The sequence below is a fragment of the Hibiscus syriacus genome, unplaced genomic scaffold (assembly GCF_006381635.1).
Source record: "Hibiscus syriacus cultivar Baekdansim isolate YM2019G1 unplaced genomic scaffold, ASM638163v2 tig00110050_pilon, whole genome shotgun sequence".
In the NCBI taxonomy this organism is placed as follows: Eukaryota; Viridiplantae; Streptophyta; class Magnoliopsida; order Malvales; family Malvaceae; genus Hibiscus; species Hibiscus syriacus.
Window position 1 is genome coordinate 240,668 of NW_024062576.1, and position 7,108 is coordinate 247,775.

The 7,108-nt window shown below is 36.2% G+C and overlaps 1 pseudogene; it reads left to right on the forward strand.

Annotated features, from left to right (window-relative positions):
- The first annotated feature begins 3,560 nt into the window (after positions 1 to 3,560).
- LOC120213985 lies at positions 3,561 to 5,411 on the forward strand (annotated as a pseudogene).
- Positions 5,412 to 7,108: the final 1,697 nt, after the last annotated feature.

The following is a 7,108-nucleotide window of genomic DNA, read 5'->3' on the forward strand; positions in this document are numbered from 1 at the left end:
ATAAAATGCAAAGAAAATAAAAAAATGCAAAATGTCTAAATATATGATGCATGAAATGTTCGAGGCATTGATCCAAAAAAATGTGCCTGTTATTCTGAATAACCCTTATTGGTGACAAAAGTGTTACGTCTGAAGAGACAAAAAACTCTTTTTGATGGTACGAATCCTGTACAGCTTCTGACAAGTTGATTCGTCTTTTTCACTAGTTGAATATCCTGTCGAACCATTCCGGCTCCTTTGGCTAAAATGTGCAAATAATGAGATGCTTGCCCCAAAAAAGATCTCGAAGGACTGCATCTTCGACTTTCACTTTCTACCGAGCTTGTTTCTAACGAAAGTGTCATTGGAGCCCTCCATCGAGAGAAACTATCCGAAGCTTGCTTCTTGAATTCGTCAGTAATGGCATCCAGCTCAGCTAGTGTTTCACCATCTTGTTCTTGTAGTTTTCGAAAGGAGCGACCGGGTCAGTGACCTTTTCCTCGTATTGCCCCTGCAACTTTACCTTTGAGTATTCTTTGACCACGGTTGGACTTCTGAGTTTTTTTTATCTCTTTGTATTATAACCCATTTGTCCATTAATGCAGATTATTCATGTTTAACAAACACATTTTTGGTGGATCAACACATCGTTTTAAATTATGCAAACGATGAACACAAAATAAAAAAGAACAAAAAATAAAAGGGTTAGTGAGGTAAATCAAAACAATAATAAAAATGAAAAAATCCTACCCCACATGATATCTACCACACATGCTTTAATTCCTACCCGGACATGATCTCTATCCCGCATGCTAATTTCAAACAAATCCTAACCGCATATTTGTCTAGTTCGCATGTTTTGAGCAGAAAATAAAGTAGGAAATAAAACACCTAGGGTTTGGAATGAGGTTTTGGGGTGGGCTCTAATTCCCTGCACTCTCCCGGTTTAGGTCCTAAAAACGGTACTCGAGTTCTCCTTGCTGGTGCCCCCTTGGGCTTGCCAGACCCTTAGTCCTAAACCCATCACAGGCTTGTGTGGACTAAGTTAAACTCGAGAGGAAACATTCCCTTATGCCCGCACGGTGAATAAATTCACACGAAGACATAAGGTATATGAATCCCGAAGGCTACTTGCTAGGCATATGCGGTGAATAAATTCACACGAATGCGTCGCTTTCACCCCCACTTAAAAGGGTTTGGAGCTCGGGTATAGAGCTTGAGATAAAACTTTTCAAAAATCTCTGAAATCATTAAAAAAAATGTTAGTACAACTATTTATTTGAAAAATAATCAAAGGTAAATAATTGGAATCGAATAAATAAATTTAAATTTAAATTTACCATTTTCGCATAAAAAGATAACCAAAAATTAATTTCGGCCTGACTCACTTACCTGTCCCCAGCGGAGTCGCCAAGCTGTCGTAACCGTCTTTCGGTTGGGCCCCGGAATTGGGCTTCGACTTAGGAAAATGGATTGGAGTCGCCACCGACCACTTTAAAACGAATTTAGGTGGGCCGGACACCATCTTACCTGATCTGCGTCATACCAGAAACGTGTCGGGTTCGGGAGTCGGTTACAGTCAAGGAAGGATTAGCACCCTTGAACCGCCCTTTCGGTACCAATTAATTTGTCGGTTGTCTTTAATTGCGAAAATTAGAATTTAAATTAAAATTAAAATTATTCGATCCGAATTACTTACCATTTGATCGGCTGAAATCATGACTGAAAATATGTTAGATAAAAAGCGAAAACAAAATGTTAATAAATAAAAAATATAAAAAATAATAGTAATAATGAAAGAAAGAAATAATACAATAATAATAAAAGGTTAAATTTAAAAAAAATATTTAAAAAGTAAAATAAAAAATAAAGATAAAACTTAGGATCAAATTGGAACAAATTGAGCTTAATGAATTAGAAAATGAACTGCAAAAGAACAAATAAAAAGTTATGGGACCAATTCACAGAATATAAAAAAATATAAATAGGGACCAAATTGATTAAATCAGAAATATGGAGGCCAATTTACAGGTAGTGACCAAATTGAACTGCGACTCAAAATCTCAGGGATGACGGAAGGGATTTAAGAATCTTGTATTTGCAGGATGGTCCTTGGTATATAAATACGCAAAACCCCTCATTTTATTCCATTTCCACATTTTCTCTTCGAATTCTTTCTCCCTCAGCTGAGAGAATGCTCTCAACTCTCAAAACTCTCCCTAGGCGATTTCCGGTCGCCGCCTCGTGTCTCCTCCGCCACTCAGGCCACCGCGCCGGCCGCCACTGCCGGCGGCCTATGAAAACCCGAACCCCACCAAAATAAACCTCACGTCCCCGTGAACCCAAAATCAACACTCAAATACCCAAACAACCCCCTTGTCGGAGTAGATCTAAAGAAAAACCCTTCGGGTTTTTACCTTTTCCGGAGACCTTTCGCCTTTTCCGGTGGTTTCTTCTCGGTTCCAACGCTTCGATCGGGGCTACCTTCGGTATTTTGGTATTTGTTTTTTTGGGTTTTGTTTCTGTATTTGCCTTGTGGTTCGTGGTTTTTGGTGTTGTGATATTTGGCTGTGTTGTACCGATGATGGTTTTGGTTTACTGTGTTGTCTGTTGGTCCGGTTGTGTTTGATGTCCGACGTGGGTCTCGATGATTTTGTTCAGTGACGTCCTCGTGGGTTTTGTGGATCCTGTTGGGTACTGTTGATGCCCGGTGATGGTGGTTTGGCTCTGTATTGGCCAATGATCTCTATGTTTGGTTTCGTTTTCCCCCCCACTGTGTCGGTCACCGTGGTGGGGTATTTATACCCACCCCACCGGTGGTCTACTCCGATGATAACGGGGTCATGAACGTTACTGCTGAAATCCCGGGATGGTTCAGTCCCGGGATCCTCGGCCAACGTCCGGCCGTTTCGCATGGCTCTTGACCTCCTGATTTTGCGACGCTGTTGAGGGTTAAATGAAACCCTAGACAACTGCAACCTTGACCGTTGATCTCCATCTTGATCCAACATCTATGAATTATGCGGCGCTGGACTTAGATGAAACCCTATCTTGCTGCTGGGCTGGTTCAGGCCCAGTGTTTGGACCAGACTTGGACTGTTATTGGACATGGACCCTGCACAAATATAAATGAGAAATAAATAAATTAAAAATAAAAATAAATAATAATAATATAAACGTTTTCAAAAATATATAAATTTTTAAAATGTTTTAAAAAAAACTATATATTATATATATTTTCAAAATGGTTTTTAAAAATTATATATTATATAAATGTTTTCATAACGTTTCCAAAAGTATATATTATATATATTTTAAAATGTTTTAAACTATATATTATATATGTATTTTCAAAAACAATTTGCAAACTATATAATATATATGTGTATATATGTATAAAATAAAATAAAAAAATATGGACGGAAATTAGTGTCTACAATTTTGTGTTTCATCATGTAAATGACTGCTCTGCGCCTATTGACATGAGTTTGAATGAATGATTTACTGGCAGGTGCATGAAGTTCATCTTTTCTGCTTGGAATGCTGACTTGAAAATTTTCTTGGTACATTTTTTGACGTCTGATTATGTTGCAGAAAATGGTTAATGGTGGAACAGTGAAGAACTGGATCTGCATAAACTTTTCTCGGCAAGTCCAAGATAGTGTTGCACAAATGTGTTGTATCTCTGGCATGGTAAGAGTTGCAATAACATAACATCAATGTCTTTTTGCTCTGAGTTTTGTTGAACAATTTTATTTTGTATAGTTTTTTTTTTAACATTCAACATTGATATTTTTGTCATTTGTAGGCTTTTACTCCTGAACCAGTGCTTCCTTCAATTAGTTCTCGTCCAGAGCAGGTGGAGAAGGTCTTGAAAACCCGATACCATGCTATGACTAGAATCCAACCCCAGAACAAAGAGCTTGACCTTCTTATTGTTCTCCCGGATAATAATGGCTCTCTATATGGTATAAATTTGTATTTATTTTCTTAAAGAAAATTCACACAATTATTTAAAATATTCTATTTCCTTGCAGGATTTGTGTGACAGATCTCGGAATTGTTTTTCAATGCTGCTTGACTAAACATGCATTTAAAATGAGTAAACAATATTTGGCTAACGTGGCATTGAAGATTAATGTCAAGGTTGGGGGAAGAAATACAGTTCTTGTTGATGCGATATCACGACGAATACCTCTGGTCAGTGACCGGCCTACTATAATTTTTGGTGCTGATGTTACCCATCCTCATCCTGGGGAGGATTCAAGCCCTTCTATTGCTGCTGTATGTTCTTTATTACTACCTTTTTGCTTTTGGTGCATGCATTTCATGGCTTCTTTAATTGGCTTCTTTGAAATTTTATCCATTAATATAATATCTAATTAAATGTTCAGGTTGTTGCTTCCCAAGATTGGCCGGAGATCACGAAGTTTGCTGGTCTTGTTTGGGCTCAATCTCAACGCCAGGAGCTCATTCAAGATTTATTCAAGACATTGCAGGATCCAGTAAGGGGTACTGTTTCAGGCGGAATGATTAAGTATGGGTTTCTCCATTTGCCTCTAGTTTGAATTCCATTTTGCCTTTGGTAGGTTTCAATTGTAGCTTGTCTGAACACCAACTTTGCTTTCATGGTAATGCAGGGAGCTCCTAATTTCTTTCCGGAGAGCAACTGGACATAAGCCACAGCGCATCAAATTCTACAGGCATAGTCAAGCAGCTGTCTGTTTTATTCTCCCCCTCTAGGTTTAGTGATTTATTTTCTATTTTCTATATACAGGGATGGTGTTAGTGAAGGCCAGATTTATCAAGTGCTGTTGTATGAACTTGATGCCATTCGAAAGGTGAGGCTGCTTTGTTGACCTTGCTTGTAGCGCCAAATCTCTGCATTTTATTCTCACTTTCAGTTTCTCATTTAGTCGTTAACCTCAGGCATGTGCTTCTTTGGAGCCAAATTATCAGCCTTCAGTTACTTTTGTCGTTGTACAAAAGCGACATGATACAAGATTGTTTGCTAATAACCATCATGATCGCAATGCTGTTGACAAGAGTGGGAATATTTTTGCCTGGTATTTACTATTCAGTTGTAATTGACAACTATTTGACCTTCGAAACATGATTAATCGTGTTCTTGTTGTATGTATTTTGCAGGCACAGTGGTGGACTCCAAAATCTGTCACCCCACGGAGTTTGACTTCTACTTATGCAGCCATGCTGGGATTCAGGTCATATACTATTTGCTTCTTCATTCATATATGTTAGAATGTTTTTTCTTTGTTTCTGCTTGGATTGGTTTTTGGATTGGATTAATATTTTATCAATCTCGGTAAACAGGGTACAAGCCGTCCAGCTCATTATCATGTGTTATGGGATGAGAACAAGTTTTCAGCTGATGCTTTGCAGTCTCTTACAAACAACCTTTGCTATACGTAAGTTCTTATCTCGGTCTTTAACGAATTCAGTCTTACAAACAACATTTTCGGTAAGTTTTTTCGTTCATCTTCAATGTACAAATGATCTTTGAGTGCTGTGAACTAGTTTCAACCCCACCCCACCTCACCCTCTTTCCTGCTTTTATTGTGATTAACAACATAGTTAACTGATAAACGTGCATTCCGAGCTCGTTTGTACATGGAACCAGAGACTTCAGATAGCGGATCAATGATAAGTGGTACAGCCGGAGGGCGAGGAGGCATGTGTGGAGGTGCACGAAGCACAAGAGCACCTGCTGCCAGTGCTGCCGTGAGACCTCTGCCCGCCCTCAAGGAAAATGTCAGGCGGGTTATGTTTTACTGTTAGGGGTGCCTATCTGTATAATTTCATGGTATTATTGCTCGTTTGTTGGACTAAACCTATCCTGTGTGAGTACCATTCAGCTTAAGTTATTGTTTAGTGTGCTTAACTCGGTTAACCTTGGTTCAAGTGTTATGGTATTAGCTTGACATTAAGGCTAGTATTTGTGTGTTTCTAATGACCTTATTAGACTAAACCTGTAGTTCGGATCCCATAGCGCTGATCTTTCTTTAATGCTTCTTTTAGAATTGGGACACTTCAAATCAAAAGTTGTTTCATGGCGATTTTATTGGTAAATGGGATTTTTTTTTAAATATTAAAACCAATTGACAAGATAAAAATGGGAAATTCTCACGTGCAGCACATTTAATATACGACTAAGAAAATACGTTATTGATTTTATTATTATTATTTTAATAAAATCGGTAAAAATTTATCAAAAATATTATTATTTTTATCAATTTTGTTATTATGGGGCGTTTTACCAGTTTTATTAATATATATGATAAAACGCTACCGGTTTTGTTATTTTTTCTACTGATTTTTTTATTGTTGGCCACTTTACCAGATTTGTTAAAAATATTAATGTTTTAGGTAGAAATAATAATATTTTAGGTAATTTTTTTATCGATTTTGCTAAAAAATAATAACAAAACCGATAGTTCATTTTCTTAATCGTATATTAAGCACGGTAGAATTTCCCGATAAAAATGCTTTTTAAATAAAATAGTTTTGTATCTTTAAGGTGCTATTTGATTATTTGGTCATAGGGATGGTAAACTTTTGTGAGGGATAATACCCATGTTTTTAATATAATATCTAAAATATTTAATTTACTACTTATATTTTAACAAAAACACTTTTTTTATAGAAACCGTTGGTTTTATTAAAATAGAAAATATTTGGAGTTATACTAAAATTTATAAAAATATTTATAAGTATAATTGTAAATGTAAATTAAATTATAATTATGATATTATTTTATAATTATTAATATAAAAACTAACGACTTAAGTCACACAAGAATAAAAAAAACTAAGAGAACTTAATCAAAATGTTCGAACAAAATAAATATATGAATAAATTTAATTATATCAGTAAATGAACATAAAAGGGGATCAAGCTACTAAAAGACTATTGATAAATTGCAAACCATTGTCAAGCAACTTGTGAAAACTGTCCACAAACACAAAACGCGCATTCAAATCAATCCGATGGTTTAAAGCAAGGAAGAATAACATGATAACAAATAATTGTTATCTTGATCAGTCGTAGTGATGTCAAATCAACTATGAAATAAAGATAAACGAATATAACATTCAAACGATCGAAAAATATC